Here is a 22,348-nt window from a genome sequence, read left to right on the forward strand (position 1 = left end):
AAGCATGTCTGAAGGACACTTTTTGGTCAACTGCTTGTATCTTTCCCAAGCTTCATAGAAGGATTCACCATCTTTTTGCCTGAAGGTCTGAACATCTACTCTAAGCTTGCTCAGCTTTTGAGGAGGAAAGAACTCGGCCAATAAGGTCGTGACTAGCTTATCCCAAGAGTCCAGGCTATCTTTAGGTTGTGAGTCCAATCATGTTCTAGCTCTGTCTCTTACAGCAAAAGGGAAAAGCATGAGCCTGTAGACTTCATGATCTACTCCTTTAGTCTTAACAGTATCACATATCTGTAAGAATTCAGTTAAAAACTGATAGGGATTTTCTGATGGAAGTCCATGAAACTTGCAGTTCTGTTGCATTAGAGCAACTAGTTGAGGCTTCAACTCAAAATTGTTTGCTCCAATGGCAGGGATTGAGATGCTTCTTCCATAAAAATTGGAAGTAGGTGTAGTATAATCACCAAGCATCCTCATTGCATTATTGTTGTTGTCATTATTTTCGGCTGCCATCTCCTCTTCTTTTTCAAAAATTTCTGTAAGGTTTTCTCTGGATTGTTGTATTTTAGCTTCTCTTAGTTTCTTCTTCAGAGTCCTTTTAGGTTCAGGATCTGCTTCAACAAGAATGTTCTTCTCCTTGCTCTTGCTCATATGAAAAAGAAGGGAACAAAAAATAATAATAGGGATCCTCTTTACCACAATAGAGAGATTCCTTTATGTGAATAGAAGAAAATAAGAAGAAAATCCGAACACAGGTAGAGGGGAGAAGAGGGTTCGAATTTTGAGTAGAAGAGAATTGGTAGTAGATAAATAAATAAATAGAAGATGAGAGAGAGGAGTTTTCGAAAATTAATTAAAATAAAAGAAAAATATTTGTTTTTATTTTAAATTAAAGTTAAAATTCGAATTTATAAAAAGGAATAAAATTAAAATTTAAAACAATTAGTTAAATAAAAAGATTTTTGAAAAAGAGGGAGGTGATTTTCGAAAATTAGAGAGAGGAAAGTAGTTAGGTGGTTTTGAAAAAGATAAGAAATAGTAAAACAAACAAAAAGTTAATTAGTTAGTTGAAAAAGATTTGAAAATCAATTTTGAAAAGATAAGGAGTTAGAAAAGATTTTTGAAATTGATTTTGAAAAAAAAAGATATGATTAAAAAGATATGATTAAGATTTGTTTTGAAAAAGATTTGAAAAGAAAATTAAAAAGATTTGATATTCAAAATTTAAATTGATTACTTGACTAACAAGAAATTAAAAGATATGATTCCAAAATTTAAAGATTGAACATTTCTTAACAAGAAAGTAACAAATTTCAAATTTTTGAATTAATCACATTAATTGTTAGTGAAGTTTTCGAAAATTATGAGGTAAAATTAAGAAAAAGATTTTGAAAATCAATTTTAAAAAATTTTCGAACATATAAAAGAAAAATGAAAAAGATTTGATTTTTGAAAAAGTTTTGAAAAGGTAAGATTTTGAAATTTGAAATCTTAACTTGACTAACAAGAAACAACTAATTTTAAAATTTTTTGACTAAATCAACCAAAATATTTCAAAATTTATGAGAGAAATAAGAAAAAGATATTTTTTATTTTTTTGGAATTTAATGAGAAAAGAGAAAAACATAAAAATGACTCAAAACATAAAAATTTTGGATTAAAACAAATGGAGCATGCAAGAACACTATAAATGTCAAGATGAACACCAAGAACACTTTCAAGATCAAGATGAACATCAAGACATTTTTGAAAAATTTTCAAGAAAAGAAAAACATGCAAGACACCATACTTAGAGATTTTTTATGTTTAGACACTATGAATGCAAAAATGCATATGAAAAACAACAAAAGACACAAAACAAGAAAATATGAAGATCAAACAAGAAGACTTATCAAGAACAACTTGAAGATCATGAAGAATGCAATGCATGAATTTTCAAAAATTTTAGAAAATTAAAAATATGCAATTGACACCAAATTTAAAAATTGACACTAGACTCAAACAAGAAACACAATATTTTTTGTTTTTATGATTTTATTAAATTTTTTGGATTTTTTTTCGAAAATTTTTTAGAAAAACGAAAAAAAAAAGAAAAATTTTTGAAAGATTTTTGAAAATTTTTTGAAAATAAAATAAAGATTGAAACAAAAAAGAAAATTACCTAATCTGAGCAACAAGATGAACAATTCCTAGCAATGTCTCCAAAAATTTGGTGCACAATACTATGGTTCACACACATTCTTCACAACTTTGCACAACTAACCAACAAGTGCACTGAGTCCTCAAAGTAATAAACCTTACATGAGTAAGGGTCGATCCCACGGAGATTGTTGGTATGAAGCAAGCTATGGTCATCTTGTAAATCTCAGTCAGGCGTATTCTAATGGTTATAATAGTTTTCGAATATAAAGATAAATAAAGCATAAAATAGAAATAGAGATACTTATGTAATTCATTGGTGGAAATTTCAAATAAGCGCATGAAGATACTGTATTCCTTCTGAATTTCTGCTTTCTTACTGCTTTCTTCCAATCATTCTTACTCCTTTCCATGGCAAGCTGTATGTTGGGGGATCACCGTTGTCAATGGCTATCGTCCGTCCTCTTAGTGAAAATGGTCCAGGTGCGCTGTCACCGCACGGCTAATCATCTGTCGGCTCTCGATCATGCAGGAATATGATTTACTATCCTTTTGCGTTGTCACCACGCCCTATAGTCGCGAGTTTGAAGCTCGTCACAGTCATTCAATCCCTGAATCCTACTCGGAATACCACAGACAAGGTTTAGACTTTCCAAATTTTCAAGAATGTTGCCAATGGATTCTAGCTTCTACCACGAAGATTCTGATTAAGGAATCCAAGAGATATTCATTCAAGCTTATTTGCTTGTAGATTGAAAGTGGTTGTCAGGCACACGTACATTAGTGAGAATGGTGATGATCGTCACATAATCATCACATTCATCAGGTTCTTGGGTGCGAATGGATATCTTAGAATAAGAATAAGCGTGAATTGAATAGAAGAAGAAGAGTACTTTGTATTAATACTCGAGGTACAACAGAGCTCCACACCTTAATCTATGGTGTGTAGAAACTCCACCGTTGAAAATACATAAGTGATAAAAGTGTTCATTGGTTCCGGCCCCAGAGAGGGAACCAGGATGACCAAGACTTAATGGTTCAAAAAGACCAAATGGTCTAAGAGAGACCGAATACAATAGTAAAAGGTTCTATTTATACTAAACTAGCTACTAGGGTTACAGAGATAAGTAATTGATGTAGAAATCCACTTCTGGGGCCCACTTGGTGTGTGCTTGGGCTGAGCTTGAGCTTTACATGTGCAGAGGCTTCTCTTGGAGTTAAACGCCAAGTTGTAACGTGTTTTTGGCGTTTAACTCTGGTTTGTGACGTGTTTCTGGCGTTGAACGCCAGTTTGCGTTGTCTAAACTCGACTAAAGTATGAACTATTATATATTGGTGGAAAGCCCTGGATGTCTACTTTCCTACGCAATTGAGAGCGCGCCATTTGGAGTTCTGTAGCTCCAGAAAATCTATTTCGAGTGCAGGGAGGACAGAATCCAACAACATCTATTGTGCTTTTTCAGCTTCCTATAAGATTTTTGCTCAGGTCCCTCAATTTCAGCCAGAAAATACTTGAAATCACAGAAAAACATACAAACTCATAGTAAAGTCCATAATATGAATTTTTCATAAAAACTAATAAAAACATCCCTTAAAGCAGCTTGATCTTACTAAAAACTACCTAAAAATAATACAAAAAAGCGTATAAATTATCCGCTCATCACAAAAAACTTGATAGGCAAAATTGTGACTCATACTTTTCACAACTCGAACAATTCCTAGCAATGGCTCCAAAAACTTGGTGCACAATACTATGGTTCATACACATTCTTCACAACTTCGCACAACTAACCAGCAAGTACACTGGGTCGTCCAAGTAATAAACCTTACGTGAGTAAGGGTCGATCCCATGGAGATTGTTGGTATGAAGCAAGCTATGGTCATCTTGTAAATCTCAGTCAGGCGGATTCTAATGGTTATAATGGTTTTCGAATATAAAGATAAATAAAGCATAAAATAAAGATAGAGATACTTATGTAATTTATTGGTGGGAATTTCAGATAAGCGCATGAAGATACTGTGTTCTTTCTGAATCTCGGCTTTCCTACTGCTTTCATCCAATCATTCTTACTCCTTTCCATGGCAAGCTGTATGTTGGGGGATCATCGTTGTCAATGGCTACCGTCCGTCCTCTCAGTGAAAATAGTCCAGGTGCACTGTCACCGCACGGCTAATCATCTGTCGGTTCTCGATCATGCAGGAATATGATTTACTATCCTTTTGCGTTGTCACCATGCCCTACAGTCGCGAGTTTGAAGCTCGTTACAGTCATTCAATCCCTGAATCCTACTCGGAATACCACAGACAAGGTTTAGACTTTGCGGATTCTCAAGAATGCTGCCAATGGATTCTAGCTTCTACCACAAAGATTCTGATTAAGGAATCCAAGAGATATTCATTCAAGCTTATTTGCATGTAGAACGAAAGTGGTTGTCAGGCACACGTTCATAAGTGAAAATGGTGATGAGCGTCACATAATCATCACATTCATCAGGTTCTTAGGTGCGAATGGATATCTTAGAATAAGAATATGTGTGAATTGAATAGAAGAACAATAGTACTTTGCATTAATACTCAAGGTACAGCAGAGCTCCACACCTTAATCTTTGGTGTGTAGAAACTCTACCGTTGAAAATACATAAGTGATAAAGGTGTTCATTGGTTCCGGCCCCAGAGAAGGAACCAGGATGACAAAGACTTAATGATTCAAAAAGACCAAATGGTCTAAGAGAGACCGAATAAAATAGTAAAAGGTTCTATTTATACTAAACTATCTACTAGGGTTACAAAGATAAGTAATTAATGTAGAAATTCACTTCCGGAGCCCACTTGGTGTGTGCTTGGGTTGAGCTTGAGCTTTACACGTGTAGAGGCTTCTTTTGGAGGTAAACGCCAAGTTGTAACATGTTTTTGGCGTTTAACTCTAGTTTGTGACGTGTTTCTGGCGTTTTACTCCAGAATGCAGCGTGGAACTGGCGTTGAATGCTAGTTTGCATCGTCTAAACTCGAATAAAGTATGAACTATTATATATTGCAGGAAAGCCCTTGATGTCTACTTTCCAACGCAATTGAGAGCGCGCCATTTGAAGTTTTGTAGCTCCAGAAAATCCATTTCGAGTGTAGGGAGGTCAGAATCCAACAGCATCTGCTGTTCTTTTTCAACCTCATATCAGATTTTTGCTCAGATCCCACAATTTCAGGCAGAAAATATATGAAATCACAGAAAAACACACAAACTTAAATTGTTGCTTGTCCCCAAGCAACTGAAAATCAAATAGGATAAAAAGAAGAGAATATACTATAAATCCCAAAATATCAATGAATATTAGTTCTAATTAGATGAGCGGGACTTGTAGCTTTTTGCTTCTGAATAGTTTTGACATCTCACTTTATCCTTAGAAGTTTAGAATGATTGGCATCTATAGGAACTCAGAGTTCAGATAGTGTTATTGATTCTCCTAGTTAAGTATGTTGATTCTTAAACACAGCTACTTTTATGAGTCTTGGCCGTGACCCTAAGCACTTTGTTTTTCAGTATTACCACTGGATACATAAATGCCACAGACACATGACTGGGTGAATCTTTTCAGATTGTGACTCATCTTTGCTAAAGTCCCCAGTTAGAGGTGTTCAGAGCTCTTAAGCACACTCTTTTTGCTTTGAATCACGACTTTAACCACTCAGCCTCAAGCTTTTCACTTGGACCTGCATGCCACAAGCACATGGTTAGGGACAATTTGATTTAGCCGCTTAGGCCTGGATTTTATTTCCTTGGGCCCTTCTATCCATTGATGCTCAAAGCCTTGGATCCTTTTTACCCTTGCCTTTTGGTTTTAAGGGCTATTGGCATTTTCTGCTTGCTTTTTCTCTTTTTTTTTTTCCCAAGCTTCTTCTTTTTCACTGCTTTTTCTTGCTTCAAGAATCAATTTCATGATTTTTCAGATTATCAATAACATTTTTCTTTTTTATCATTTTTTCAAGAGCCAACAATTTTGACATTCATAAACAACAAGATAAAAAATATGCACTGTTCAAGCATTCATTCAGAAAACAAAAAGTATTGTCACCACATCAATATAATTAAAGTAATTTCAAGGATGAATTCGAAACTCATGTACTTCTTGTTCTTTTGTATTAAAAACATTTTTCATTTAGGAAAGGTAAAGGATTCATGGAATTATTCATAGCCTTAAGACATAGTTACTAAATACTAATGATCATGTAGTACCGACTCAAAACATAGACAAACATATAGCAAAAAAATTAAAAAACAGAGAGATAAGAACAAGGAAGTTAAGGAATGAGTCCACCTTAGTGAGGGTGGTGCCTTCTTCTTGAAGGACCAATGGTGTTCTTGAGCTCCTCTATGTCTCTTCCTTGCCTTTGTTGCTCCTCCCTCATAGCTCTTTGATCTTCTCTAATCTCATTGAGAATGATGGAGTGCTCTTGGTGTTCCACCGTTAATTGGTTCATGTTATGACTCAATCCTTCTAGAGAAGTGTTGAGTTGTTCCCAATAGTTGTTTGGAGAAAAATGCATCACTTGAGGCATCTCAGGGATTTCTTGAGGATGAGCTTCCTCATGCGTCTCTTGAGATCCATGAATGTGATCTCTTGTTTGCTCCATCATCTTCTTAGTGATGGGCTTGTCCTCTTCGATGAGGATGTCTCCTTCTATGACAACTCCAGCTAAGTTGCATTGATGGCAAATGAGATGAGGAAAAGCTAGCCTTGCGAAGGTGGAGGGTTTTTCAGCTACTTTGTAGAGTTCTAGAGAGATGACTTCATGAAATTCTACTTCTTCTCCAATCATGATGCTATGGATCATGATGGCCCGATCCACAGTTACTTCGGATCGGTTGCTAGTGGGGATGATGGAGCGTTGGATGAACTCCAACCATCCTCTAGCCACAGACTTAAGGTCCAGTCTTCTCAATTGAACCGGCGTGCCTTTTGAGTCTCTTTTCCATCGAGCTCCTTCCACACATATATCCATGAGGACTTGGTCCAACCTTTGATCAAAGTTGACCCTTCTAGTGTAGGGGCGTGCGTCTTCTTGCATCATAGGCAAGTTGAACGCCAACCTTACGTTCTCCGGACTGAAATCTAAGCATTTCTTCCGATCCATTGTAAGCCAATTCTTTGGGTTTAGGTTCATGCTTTGATCATGGTTCCTAGTGATCCATGCGTTTGCATAGAACTCTTGAACCGTTAAGATTCCGACTTGTTGAATGGGATTGGAGAGAACTTCCCATCCTCTTCTTCTAATCTCTTGTTAGATCTTCGGATATTCGCCCTTTTTGAGCTTAAAAGGGATATCAGGGATCACCTTTTTCTTGGCCACAACTTCATAAAAATGGTTTTGATGGGCTTTTGAGATGAATCTCTCCATCTCCCATGACTCAGAGGTGGAAGCAATTGCCTTCCTTTTCCTCTTTCTTGAGGTTTCTCTGGCTTTAGGTGCCATCAATGGTTATGGAAAAACAAAAAAGCTATGCTTTTACCACACCAAACTTAGAATGTTGCTCGCCCTCGAGCAAAAGAAGAAAGAATAGAAGAAAAAGATATGGAGGAGAGGGAGAGAGGTGTGGGTTTCGGCTAAGGGGGAGAAGAGAGGGTAGTGTTGTGTGAAAATGAAGAAAAATGGAGGGGTTTATATAGTGGAGGGAGAGGGATTTGGGTTCGGTCATTTAGGGTGGGTTTGGGTGGGAAAGAGATTTTGAATTAGAAGATATGTGGGGTTAATGGGGAAGAGTGGATGGATTTGATTAGTGAAGGGGTAATGGGGAAGAGAGATTGAGGTGATTGGTGAAGGGTATAGTGTTATTGGATTGTGTGAAGAAGAGAGAAGTAGGGTAGGTGGGGATCCTGTGGGGTCCACAGATTCTGAGGTGTCAAGGATTTCTCATCCCTGCACCTTTTAGGCGTGTAAAACGCCCTCTGTATGCAATCCTGGCGTTTAACGCCAGACTGCAGCTTGTTTCTGGCGTTAAACGCCCAAATATAGCCTGTTTCTGGCGTTTAACGCCAGCCTGATGTTTGTTTCTGGCGTTAAACGCCAGACAGATGCTTGTTTCTGGCGTTTAAATGCCAGACAGTTCTTTCTCTAGGGTGTGCTTTTTCTTCTGCTGTTTTTTATTCTGTTTTTAATTCTTGCAATTGTTTTGTGACTCCACATGATCATAAACGTAATAAAACATAAAAGAACAATAGAAATATAGATAAATAAAAATTGGGTTGCCTCCCAATAAGCGTTTCTTTAATGTCAATAGCTTGACAGTGAGTTCTCATGGAGCTTCAGAGATGTTCAGAGCATTGTTGGGACCTCCCAACACCAAACTTAGAGTTTGAATGTCAGGGTTCAACACCAACTTAGAGTTTGTTGTGGCCTCCCAACACCAAACTTAGAGTTTGATTGTGGGGGCTTTGTTTGACTCTGTATTGAGAGAAGCTTTTGATGCTTCATCTCCATGGTTGCAGAGGAAGATCCTTGAGCTTTAAACACAAGGTAGTCCCCATTCAATTGAAGGACTAGCTCTCCTCTGTCAACATCATCACAGTTCCTGCTGTGACTAGGAAGGGTTTTCCAAGGATGATGCATTCATCCTCATCCTTCCCAGTGTCTAGGATTATGAAATCAGCAGGGATGTAAAGGCCTTTAACCTTCACTAACACGTCCTCTACCAATCCATAAGCTTGTTTTATTGACTTGTCTGCCATCTCTAATGAGATTCTTGCAGCTTGTACCTCAAAGATCTCCAGTTTCTCCATTACAGAGAGTGGCATAAGATTTATACCTGACCCCAGGTCACACAGAGCCTTCTCAAAGGTCATGGTGCCTATGGTACAAGGTGTTAAAATTTACCAGGATCTTGTTTCTTTTGAGGTAAAGTTTACTGAACCCATGTATTTAGTTCACTAATGAGCAAGGGAGGTTCATCTTCCCAAAGTCTCTTTACCAAACAACTTGGCATTCAGCTTCATGATGGCTCCTAGATATTGAGCAACTTGCTCTTTAGTTACATATTCATCCTCTTCAGAGGAAGAATAGTTCTCAGAGCTCATGAATGGCAGAAGGAAGTTTAATGGAATCTCTATGGTCTCTATATGAGCCTCAGATTTCTTTAGGTCCTCAATAGGGAACTCCTTTCTGTCTGGAGGACGTCCCATGAGGTCTTCCTCATTGGGATTCACGTCCTCCCCTTCCTTTTTAGATTCGGCCATTTTGATAATATCAATGGCCTTGCACTCTCTTTTTGGATTCTCTTCTGTATTGCTTGGGAGAGTACTAGGAGGAGTTTCAGTGATTTTCTTACTCAGCTGACCCACTTGTGCCTCCAAGTTTCTAATGGAGGACCTTGTTTCATTCATGAAACTTAAAGTGGCGTTAGATAGATCAGAGACTATGTTTGCTAAGCTAGAGGAGGGGCTCTGCTCAGAATTCTCTATCTGTTGCTGAGAAGATGATGAAAAAGGCTTGCTATTGCTAAACCTGTTTGTTCCAAATAAAATCTGCAGACTGCAAGAAGATTATCCCTCACAGCAGGAAGTACCTAGCCTTGGGTTACAGGCCGCCTTTCCTCACTGCCTCCGCTGAGGCGGCCACATCTTTCGCTGCCCCTTCAGCATCTATTGCCCCAGCTGCCACTACTGCACCATCACCTGCTCCCAAGCCCGTCTACCACCTTGTGCACCGCCTATTTGAGCGCCTGGACCGGATGGAACGCCCAACCAGCGGCGATATGAGCGGTCTGAGCGTCGCAGCAAGTGCCGCTATGAGCATTTGAAGTTAATGATCCGGTCCGGCCACACTGACATCCCCTCCGAGCCTGACACACCATCTGAGCCATCTGAGGAGGAGGCAGATGACCAGGGAGAGGATGCACGAGTAAGAGGCTGAGCAGGCAGAGCCCCTGCATGAGGAGTCTCAGCAGACACAGCCAGCGGACCCACATGCACCTATACAGGCAGAGCCTTCAACACTTTCACTGCTAGAGCCCATACAGACAGCACTAAGACACCCTTTCGGAGATGACACTTCTTGACACTCAGTTTGATAGAGCATCGAGGACAATGCTATAATTTAAGTGTGGAGAGGTCGCCATCTCTGGCGAATCTTTTTGGTGAACCACTACAGACTTATCTATCTTATTTTGTTTATTTTTCTGTACTTTATTTTATTTTATTTTTATTTTATCTTATCTTATTTTGTCTTTTAGTACTTTCACATTTTTCTTTTGCTTTTGCTGTATTTTTATTTTATTTTTGTATTTTGCACTTTGGGCTGTATATATCTTAGATATTTAGCTTAATTTACACTTTTAGCTTATTAGTTATAGAATATGTGGATTAATTAGTATAGTTTACCCTTTTAGCATATGATAAGTTGGTTTAATTGAAAATAAAAGAGTAAACTAGAAATTTTAGTGTAACAAAATCAAAGCAATCCACACACCTTATATATATATAGCAACAAATGTGAGTTAGTTAATAACATTTCTTCAAGGAAGAACACTAAGATTTTAAGGGCCACCTTAAGATTCACATTGAGTTGAATGAAAACTCTTGATTTCTACTTGCATGATATACATAACTGATATATGATTTTTGAGCCAAAGAACACACAACCTGTGAGTTTTGAGTTTAATTGTATGGTTACATCCAACCATAAATTTCATTCCTGTGTGTTTCACACTTCTTTTCTATGCTTGTAATCTTTACTTTGTTCCAATCTATATGTTCAATATAGAATGTAGATACATACCCACATATGATTGAGGCCATTATTTAAATTTTTTCTCACTTATCCCAAGTAAGTCTACCTCCAACATCACCCTTGTTAGCCCCCTTGAGCCCTTTTAATCCCTTTCTGTTCTATAATCACATCACTAGCCTTTAGCAGAAAAATAAATTAAAAATTTTAAGTTAAATCCTTGGTTAGCTTAAGATAGGAGATTGTGTATCCAATAAGTGTGTGGAAACATGGGAACATGGGTTGATAGGAAAGAATCAAAATTAATAAGAATAATCAGAAACTTGGGAACATGCTCATGTAAAACCAAATTAAACTAAAACACCATGTGCATTGATATATGTTTATGTTAAAAAAAAAGGAAAACTCCTTTTAGTTAAACAAATAGATAAGGGGACAAAATTATCCAATAATAAATTTAGTAGCAATCAATGCACATGGAAATAAAAATCAAAATAAAATTGGTACATGAGTATATGACACAAAATGGGAAAAATTATGGGAAGACCAAGATAATTTTGAATTTTTATAAAGTATGTATATGTTAGGTGAAATCTTAGACTAATCAAGGATTCAATTATAGCTCACTTAGCCATATATATACCCTTACCTTTACCTTGGCCCATTACGGCCTTGAATAAGACCTCATGATGTTTGTATGTATACATTATATATTTGTTGATTGGTTAGATGAAGAACAAGGTTTTAGAAAGCATGAATAGAAAAGAATAGAGTGATTAACCCCAAACACTGAGTGACTAGAGAATAAACGCAAATCCATTGAGGGTTCAATGGCTCATTCTCATATATCCATATTTAAATTGTTAATTGTCTTGCAAGATTGTGAATTATTTTTAAACCCAACTCAATTGTGAACATGTTTTAATATGGTTTGGCCTTAATTGTACATATATGATTCCTTGAAGATATGAAGTAAATTAACCACATGTAAGCTATATATATATATATATATATATATATATATATATATATATATATATATATATATATATATATATATATATATAGGTGGATAATAACTAGAATTGCATGATTCATGTAGGTAGCTTGCATTTAGAATAGATCGCATTGCATAAGATTTCACCATTTTACCTTTACTCTTTTCTCTTGGATTTAGCATGAGGACATGCTATTGTTTAAGTGTGGGGAGATTGATAAACTCCTATTTTATGAGTCATCTTGTGCTTAAATTGAGTGTTTTTAACAAATCTTCACCCACTTATTCATGTAAATTGTATGGTTTTACTATTCCTTCCTCATTTTATGATATATGTGAAAACATGTTTCCTATGCTTTAAAAATATTAAATTTAATTATCCTTTATTACCATTCGATGCCGTGATTTGTGTGTTAAGTATTTTCAGATTTCATAGGGTAGGAATGACTTAGAGGACAAAAAAGAGACATACAAAATTGGAAGGAAATCACAAGAATAGAGTTTTGAAGAAAAAACAGCGACGCGAACGCATGGACGACGCGGACGTGTGCTAAGCGCAAAACACAAACGACGCGCATGCATGGACGACGCGGACGCATGCCCTGAGCAGAACGCAATTGACGCAGATACGTGACTGACGCGGACGCGCGGAAGAGCAAAACTCCAGATGACGCGTGACCCACGCGTACGCGTGACAAACGCCACGTGCAAAAATTGAAGAAAATGCTCCTAGTGACTTCTGAACCCACTTTTGGCCTAGATCCAAGTCCAGAAGCACAGATTAGAGGCTATAAAGTGGGGAATCCATCCATTCATCAATAACAATTGATAAAAATTCACAATTTTAGGTTTTTAGATGTTTTAGAGAGAGAGAGGTTCTTTCCTCTCTCTTAGGATTAGGATTTAGGATTTCTATTATGTTCAGACTACTTCTCTTCATCACAGGTTCAATGTTCCTTTAATTTATTTTCTACTTTTATTTATTCTATTACTTTAATTTATGAACCCTTATGTCAAACTTGATCTCTCTTATTTATGCAATTTGAGGTAATTCATATTTATGACTTTAATTTAGCTTTTTACACCCTTTGGCCTTAGTTGAGTAATTAGTAACACTTGAGTTATCAAACTCAGCTACTGATTGAAATTGGAATTCTTTGCTGATTAATTTATACTCCAATAACTCTAGTCTTTCTATAGGAGTTGACTAGGACTTGAGGATCAAATTAATTAGTCCGCTTGACTTTCCTTTATTTAGTAAAGGCTAACTAAAGTGGGAGCAGAGTCCAATTCTCATCATACCTGATAAGGATAACTAGGATAGGACTTCAATTTCTTATACATTGTCAAGAGATTTTATAATTATTAATTTATTTTCCTTGCCATTTAAATAACCTGTTCCTTATTTTAAAAACCCAAAATTTTACTGTTTTCTTTAACCAATAATAAATCATACCTTCCTGCAATTCCTTGAGAGACGACCCGAGGTTTAAATACTTCGGTTATAAATTTTATTGGGTTTTGTTACTTGTGACAACCAAACTTTTGTATGAAAGGATTCTGTGTTGGTTTAGAAACTATACTTACAACTCGATTATATATTTGTGAATTTTTTAACCGATAGAAATTCGTTCGTCAAAATGGCGCCGTTGCCGGGGAATTACAAATGTGTGCCTTATTATTGGTTATTGTAAATATTTTTCTTGTTTGTTTTCTTTGCTTTGATCTAAAAATTCTAAGTTTGGTGTCATTTTATTATTTTTCTCTTTCCTCATTAATTTAAAAATATCTTTTCTCTTTATTTTAATTGATTTTTTTTCGAAAATTACAAAAAAAAATTTTAGATTTTTATTTTAAAATTTTTATCTTAACTTATCTTAGTTTTAAATTTCAAAATTTAAATCTTTTTCAAAAATCATATCTTTTTCAAAATCTTATCTTATCTTATTTCAAAATCAAAATTTCAAATCTCAATATTTAAAATTCCAAAATTCAAAATTCAAATTTCAAAATTTAAATTTAAAATTTTAAAAACCAAACTTTTTCAAAATTTAAATCTTTTTCAAATCTTTATCTTATATTGTTGTCAGTGTTTCTAAGTTTTAGGAGTTTATTTTCATTAATTTTTTTTTAGTTTTTGTTTTTATTTTCTTTAGCTACTATGAATTCTCACCCCTGTGGTTTCAAGTTTGGTTCCAATGTTGTTGTAAGGAATGGAAACTATAATGAAAATAGGCATCAAGGTTGGAAGAATCAAAGATGGGAAGAGCCACAAGGATTTGATCAACCCTCTTGGCAACAACCCCCTCCAATGTGCTATAACCAACAACCATTCTGTGATGCAAACCAAGACAATAGTTATGGTGGACCTCTTCATGACAACCAACCTTCACCAAATTACTATGGCCAAGAGCCATTCCAGGGAGCGTACCAAGATGATGAATATGGTGGACCCCCTTACCAACAAGCCCCACTATATGCCTATGACCTCCCTTCTCAATATAGGTTTGAACCACCAAACTCACAAGCCCCATACTACCAAACAACCTAATATAATCCTAAACCATATCCACCATACTAACCACACTATGAGCCAAACGAATCATACATAGAACTACTCCAATTCCAACCCAACTATTCTCAAGAACCACCACCTCAATATATACCACCTTCATATCCCTATCAAGATGAACCATCTCCATATCCCTATCAAGAGGAACTACCCTCTTATAATGAACCCTTCCTCCCAAGTAATGAACCCTCATATCCACCCCAATCTCCAATAGATGACATCCTTTGTGGTCTTCTTCAAGGGCAAGCAAAGATGAAAAGGGATGTACTAGAATTCATGACTGCCTTAACCAAGGTAGTAAATCGAATAGCTTCCCAACATCTGAGCACTCAAAATACTCCCATGGCTACATGTGGAGAATCAAAAGAAGAGCGTAGTATGAAGGAGACACTAGAAACTCTGGTGGACAATGAGAAACATGGCTTTGTATTGGAACAAGTGGAGGAAGCCATAATAGTTGCAGAGGAAGAAGTGGTTGAAGACTTAGGAGATGCGGAACCTCCAATTGAACCTCAAGTCATGGAGCTTCCTTCCAAGACGGTTGCATTTGATGTTGTGGAGGGTGTACAACCTCCAAGGCATATCATGGTTGAAGACTTGGAAGAGGTTGATTAAGAGATTGAGGTTAAAGAAGAAGAAGCGCAACCTCCCATGCCCTTGGTGAACAATGAAGAAAAGATCAAATTGGAAGAAAGCTACGAAGAGGAAGAGGTTGATATTGAAGAAGCTTGCAAAGAGGTAGAAATTGTCAAGGAAGAACTCAAGGGAATGGAGTTGGAAATCACTTCGCCAAAGTTGTTGGAGACCTTTCCCCCACAACCATCACCATCCATCCCTTCATTCAAGTGGTTAAATCTCTCATATCTAAGCTTAATTAGCTCACTTGAATATGCTTTACTTGAGACAGATGGTCAACTTAGAGCTCTTTGTGGCTTTAAGAATAAAAGAGATATGGTTAGTGGTTGGCAACACAAGCCTAGGTTCATTATGGTTGGTAGCTCAAGGTCTACATGCAAAGGTTGGTATAGAGCTCGATTCTATGGGTCTAGGAAGTTGTTTGAAAGCTGTAGTGAGAATTTTAATTGCGTGCCACCCGGATGGAATCATGATGATCTACATAAAGTCGGGTGCAAAAGCAAGGTTTGGGTCCCTGGAATTCATTCCAACAATCAACACTTTTAGGGCCTTGTCACTTGCTTCAACTTGCTTGAAGGCTTTCTGCGCCTAGTTTGGGATCCCGGAGGCTACTGAAATTCCAAATATTGGTGGAGATTTTTGGATGAATTCAAGCACAAGCCACCATAACAGAGAGCTCACCAAATGTCCAACTTAAGGACTTTAACTAAAAGTGCTAGATGGGAGACAACCTACCATGGTATGATCGTTCCGTTTCAGTCTTAGTTTTATTTTACTTTACTTTATTTTTATGGTGTTAATGTCTCTTCTCATCATCCCTGCTTATAGCTGCATATAGTTACATTAGCATTCTGCATATTTATTATTTAAAAAAAACGCACGCGATGCGTAGGCGTCGCTGACGCGTCCGCGTCACAAGTGCGTTGGGAAGAAAACAAATTGAACAGAGAGTCACGCGACCGCGTCACTCACGCAGCCCATCATTTGGAAAATAAGCCTCCCACGCGTCCGCGTCACCCACGCGAATGCGTGCCCTTAAAAATCGACGTAAAAGAGGTGTATGGCAGTAAGTTATGAAGGAGTGGGGCTGGAATGATGCTAGAAGCACCAGCCCTATCACGCGACCGCGTGCCCACGCGTCCGCGTCATTTTTCAAAGTATGGCCATTCACACGATCGCGTCAACCACGCGACCGCGTCACCTTAAAAATTGGCAAAATGAGTTTCAAACAGAGAGTTGCACGAACGCGAGGCTACACTCGCGCCAATAGCACAAATCAGACCACGTGACAGCGTGACCCACGCGCCCGCGTCACCGATAATTATTTTACACCACGCGACCGCGTCACTCACGCGTCCGCGTCACATGAAGTGCACAGCTTATCCAGATTAGCCAAATATCTTATCTTTTCTTCCCCAAATCCTAATTTCTTCTTTCCCTTTCTTCTTTCTTTCTTACTTACTTCTTCTTTCTTTCTTTCTCTTCTCATCCATCTTCACTTTCATTCTATTTTACTTAATTTATTTGTATACTTTCATTCATTGTATTTTAATTTTGTGCATATTTTTATTTTCTTTTTTAAATTTATTATTTTTCAATTGGTGTTAAAAATTTTCTCTTACTCAACTGTTGCATTTTTTTGCATTATTTTGGGTGCACCTTGACTTGTTTGCTATCTAGTTGACATGCCATGTGCTTCTATTATTTTCTCACTTACATGTTGTAGCTACCATGTAGTTGAGACCCTTATTATTTGGCATTAACCCACATATGTTTTATTTCTTTTCATATATTTGCTTGTGGGTTCTTTCCCTTCCTTTTTCTCTTCTTTCAGGATGGCCACCTAGAGGAAAAAGGAAAAGTTTCTAACTGGAGCAATAAACAAGTCTGCCGCACAATCCTTGGAGAAAAAGCGTCAGTTGTAGCAACCCGTCCACTTGCACATCTTAGCATGCACCGAGGACGCTGTAATCTTTAAGTGTGGGGAGGTCGATACCGATCTCCATGGGTTAGTTATTCTCTCCTCAACACCAATGTCTTATTTTCTTTATTAGTTCATTGTTGCATTGCATAATAGATTGCATGTGTAATTGATTGTTTGCATTTAAGTACTACTTGGTTGAAAAATAATAAGTTTCTTTCTAGGACTCTATTTTTGAAAATTTTTACTAATTTAAATTAAAAAATTAAAATTATTTCACTAATTTAAATTAAAAATAAAAATTTTTTATGTGTTAAATTTGTTTGAAGTTGTATTTGGAACATGATTTTTGAGCCAAAGAACACACAACCTGTGAGATTTTGAACTTATTTACATGGTTACATTATTTAACCATAAATTTTTATTCTTGTGTGTTTTCTTCCTTATGATTGCAATCTTTGCTTTGTTCCATTCTATATGTCCATTATTTGATGTATTTACATCCTTGCATATGATTGAGGCCATTACTTGTTTAGCTCACTTATCCCAATTAAGCCTATCCTTTAAATCACCCTTGTCAGCCACTTTGAACCTTTTAATCCCTATTTGTTCTATATTTTAGCACATCACTAGTCTTAAGCGGAAAAACAAATTAAATACCCCAAATTGAATCTTTGGTTAGCTTAAGATAGAGATTGTGTATCAATTAAGTGTGGGAAATCGTGGGAACTTGGGTTGATAGGAAAGTGTTGAATTTTACTGATAAAATATTAGGAATTTGGGTACCTACTCATGTGAGACTAGAAAAAAATTAAAAATCCATGTGCATTGATATGTTATGTTTACTTTTATATTTTCAAAAAAAAGAAAAAGAAAAAAGAAAAAGAAAAAGAAAAAAAAATATATATATATATAAAATAAATAAATAAAAAGGGAACAAAATTACCCCAATATTAAGTTTAATGAAAGGTCAATGCACATGTGATAAAAGTAAAGAAATATAAAAAATTTGGTACATGAGTATGTGATACAAAAGTGGGAATTATGGATAGCTAGGTGTGATTTTTAGAATTACATAGAGTATGTGTGTGTATGTTAGGTAAGAGTTTAGGTTAGTCAAAGATTCATATTATAGCTCACTTGGCCATACATGTATCCTTACCTTTACCTCAGCTCCATTACAACCCTGAAAAGACCTCATGATATTTGCATTGGTATACTAAATATTTGTTGATTGGTTTGATGAAGAACAAAGTTTGGAAAACATGATTAGAGAAGAGTAGAGTGATTAACCCTAGACACTTGAGAGATTAGAGTGATATACACTACCAGTGAGGGTTCAATGCTTGATTCTATGTTTCCTGCTTTCATGAGCTATCTTCTTACAAGTTTACTTGCTTTTTATTATACGATTTGAATTAGTAGAATTTGGTTTATATTTGTCTTGGAGAACTTGTTTGCTTTTAACCAAGTGGGTAGAAATATTTTTACATGTAGTTGCATTCATATAAATAGGTTACATTTCATACATCCTATCATTCCTCTTAACTCTTATAGTTTCTTTTGAGCTTAGCATAAGGACATACTAATGTTTAAGTGTGGGGAGGTTGATAAACCACTATTTCATAGTTTATCTTGTGCTCAATTGAGTGGTTTTTATCAACTCTTTACCCACTTATTCATATGATTTGCATGGCTTTACATTCTCCTTCCTGATTTTGTGCTATGATTGAAAATATGCTTCTTTGGCCTTATATTTGCTAATATTAATCTTCTCTTATTACCACTAGATGTCATGATATGTGCGTTAAGTGATTTCAGGTATTATAGGGTAGGAATGACTTAGAGGATGGAAAAGAAGCATGCAAAAGTAGAAGGAATACAAGAAAATGAAGAAACTGCTAAAGATGTCCAGCCTGACCTTCTGGTACTAAATCGACCATAACTTGAGCTACAAAGGTCCAAATGATGCGGTTCTAGTTGCGTTAGAAAGATAACGTCCGGGGCTTCGTAACGATATATAATTTTTCATATCTGCATTGAATCTAGGCGACACGGATGCGTAGATCACGCGGACGCGTGACCTGGCAAAAACTCAATCCACGCTAACGCATGGACGACGCTTCCGCATGACTTTGCAGCGACCTGAACGTACCAGAAATCGCTGGGGGCGATTTCTAGGCTATTTTTGACCTAGTTTTCGGCCCAGAAAACACAGATTAGAGACTATAAAGTGGGAGAATCCATTCATTCATCATGATTCATTCATAATTCATAATTTTAGGATTAGATGTAGTTTCTAGAGAGAAAGAGAGAGGCTCTCCTCTCTCTTAGGTTTTAGGATTAAGATTCCTCTTAAAGGATTTAGGATTTCTTCTTCTCAAATTCCAGGTTCAATGTTCCTTTTATTTATTCTCCCAATTTGGTTTATGAACTCTTTATGTTTAGATTGATTTTCTATTTAATACAATTTGAGGTATTTCAGATTTATGACTTTAATTTAGCTTTTTACACTCTTAGCTTTGGTTGAGTAATTGGTGACACTTGAGTTATCAAACTCAGCTGATGATTGAAAATTGAAATTCTTTGCTGATTGATTTGAATTCCCCTAACTCTAGTTTTTTCTTAGGAATTGACTAAGACTTGAGGAATCAAATTGATTTATCCACTTAACATACCTTCATAGTTAGAGGTTGACCAAGTGGGAGCAAAATCCAATTCTCATCACACCTGATAAGGATAACTAGGATAGGACTTCCAGTTCTCATACCTTGCCAAGAGATTTTCATAATTATTTATTTTTCTTGCTATTTAAATTACTTGTTCTCTATTTCAAAAACCCAAAATAAAACATATCTTTTTCCATAACCAATAATAAAACACACCTCCCTGCAATTCCTTGAGACGACGATCCGAGGTTTAAATACTTCGATTATAAATTTTATGGGTTTTGTTACTTGTGATAACCAAACTTTTGTACGAAAGGATTCTCTGTTGGTTTAGAAACTATACTTACAACTCGATTATATATTTATGAATTTCTTTACCGATAGAAATCCGTTCGTCAAAATGGCGCCGTTGTCGGAGAATTGCAAACGTATGCCTTATTATTGGTTATTGTAAATATTTTTCTTGTTTGTTTTCTTTGCTTTGATCTAAAAATTCTAAGTTTGGTGTCATTTTATTGTTTTTCTCTTTTCTCATTAATTTCAAAAATATCTTTTCTCTTTATTTTAATTGATTTTTTTAAAATTACAAAAAAAAACAGATTTTTTTTTTAAATTTTTATCTTAACTTATCTTAGTTTTTAATTTCAAAATTCAAATCTTTTTCAAAAATCATATCTTTTTCAAAATCTTATCTTATCTTATTTCAAAATCAAAATTTCAAATCTCAATATTTAAAATTCCAAAATTCAAAATTCAAATTTCAAAATTTAAATTTAAAATTTTAAAAATCAAACTTTTTCAAAACTTAAACCTTTTTCAAATCTTTATCTTATATTGTTGTCAGTGTTTCTAAGTTTTAGGAGTTTATTTTTATTAATTTTTTTGTTTTTGTTTTTATTTTCTTTAGCTACTATGAATTCTCACCCCTGTGGTTTCAAGTTTGGTTCCAATGTTGTTGCAAGGAAAGGAAACTATAATGAAAATAGGCATCAAGGTTGGAAGAATCCTTATTTGTGATGAGAATTGCTCGTTGCGCGGCGAGTACTATATCGATTGTGCGGAACCACGTATACGTAATCAAAGAGAAAGGTATACTGATAGGATGCTGAAAGGGTCTACCACATACTACATAATTACGTATATGTGGTTCCGCACAATCGATATAGTACTCGCCGTGCACTGGGTTCTCGTGGATATAAGGATGATCAACCTCGTAAATTAGAACTCCCGTGTCCATCTGAAGAGAAGTAAGGGGTAAGAATTGGAGAGTTCTTAATAAGGTGTCGGGGTTTGCAGTTAAGTTCGTTTATATCGTCTGTGAGTCATAACAGAGTCCAGATAAATATATACATATCAACAATATAAGCCAAAATACAAATAGCAGAAGGAACAAGAAACATACGCACAATCACATCCAATATGCATAATAGTTGTTGGCGCATAATTTTATCGGTAACCAAAAATCTGTCTGTAATAAAGGTCAAATTTATCTGTAAATCAGTCTATAATAAGTAATTTTCTAGTTGTGAAGGTTTACTAGCATTGTTTTATCAAGTACTAAAGTAGGACCCGTGCTACGTGCGGGCATGACAAAAAAAATTGATGAATATAAATGATCTATCTTTTAACAAGAAAATTGCCTTCCATCGCTTAACAACTACATGGTATTTTCAATTATAATTCTAAGTCTTTTTTTGGATTTGTCTCTAGACAGAGCAAATGTAACAATAAATAATGTTTACATTATTTGCTAAATCAACAATGATTCATTAATGATAATAATATTTTCATAAATAAATATACGCATTTTTTATGTTGAGAAACAACTAAAATATTTTTTCTGCTTCTTTTACATCAATTCTAAGATCATTCTTCTGAATTTTAAAATTTAATTCTCTTAATCTCTAATCTCAATTAACTTATTTTTTTAATAATGAAGTATAAGTTTTGACAGTTAATTACATGTCCCAAAAATAAAATAATCATGAGGCATTGGTACAAAAGTTTGTTTTAACTCTTAATTTAAAAAGAGAATAAACATGTAAGTAAAAAGTTTCATCAAGAAGAGGACTAAATAAAAAAGAATTAATTAGCAAAGTTAGATGGCCAATTTTTTTTTTCAAATCTTAAGGAGATTTAGTATTTTTAAATATAACAATTGAATCTTGTTCCTTCGAATTATAAACCTTGTTTGACAAAGCTATAAACTAAATCTCTTTTAAGGTTAATCATTCAATTTCCTTTAGAATCATTCTTCTAATTTTCAAATTTTGGTAAGGAAAACAAATTAAATTTAGAGAAAACTAATACTCAAATAAAATTACGGTAAATAAATAAAATTGAGGAGAAATAAAAAAGTAATATAATAAAGGATTCTAAACTTTTAAATGAAGAAAATTATTAAAGAACTTGTTCAAACATAAAGGTGTCTCAACATAATATTTTTTCACTATAACAATACTTTCAAACACAAAATGATAACTAACTAAATAAATAGAGTTTTACAAACTTATTTTCTAACATTTACAAAGGTAAAGTATTCCCTTAAACTAAAAATAAATAAAAATAATGAATATAGTTTTTGGCCCAGAAACATAACAAGAAGAAAATTATATTATGACATCTAAAATATATTCCTTTCGATGAATCAAACATTCACAACCCTACTAAACCTCAAATCTCATGATCTTCACACATAAAAG

The 22,348-nt window shown here is 35.3% G+C and overlaps 1 non-coding gene across 1 annotated transcript; it reads left to right on the plus strand.

The window, feature by feature from the left end:
* LOC130971050 (small nucleolar RNA R71) lies at positions 1-108 on the plus strand. The gene has a single exon (XR_009082286.1). It is a non-coding gene; the product is annotated as a small nucleolar RNA R71 (small nucleolar RNA).
* The last annotated feature ends 22,240 nt before the right edge of the window (positions 109-22,348 follow it).

The sequence above is a fragment of the Arachis stenosperma genome, chromosome 3 (assembly GCF_014773155.1).
Source record: "Arachis stenosperma cultivar V10309 chromosome 3, arast.V10309.gnm1.PFL2, whole genome shotgun sequence".
Lineage (NCBI taxonomy): Eukaryota > Viridiplantae > Streptophyta > Magnoliopsida > Fabales > Fabaceae > Arachis > Arachis stenosperma.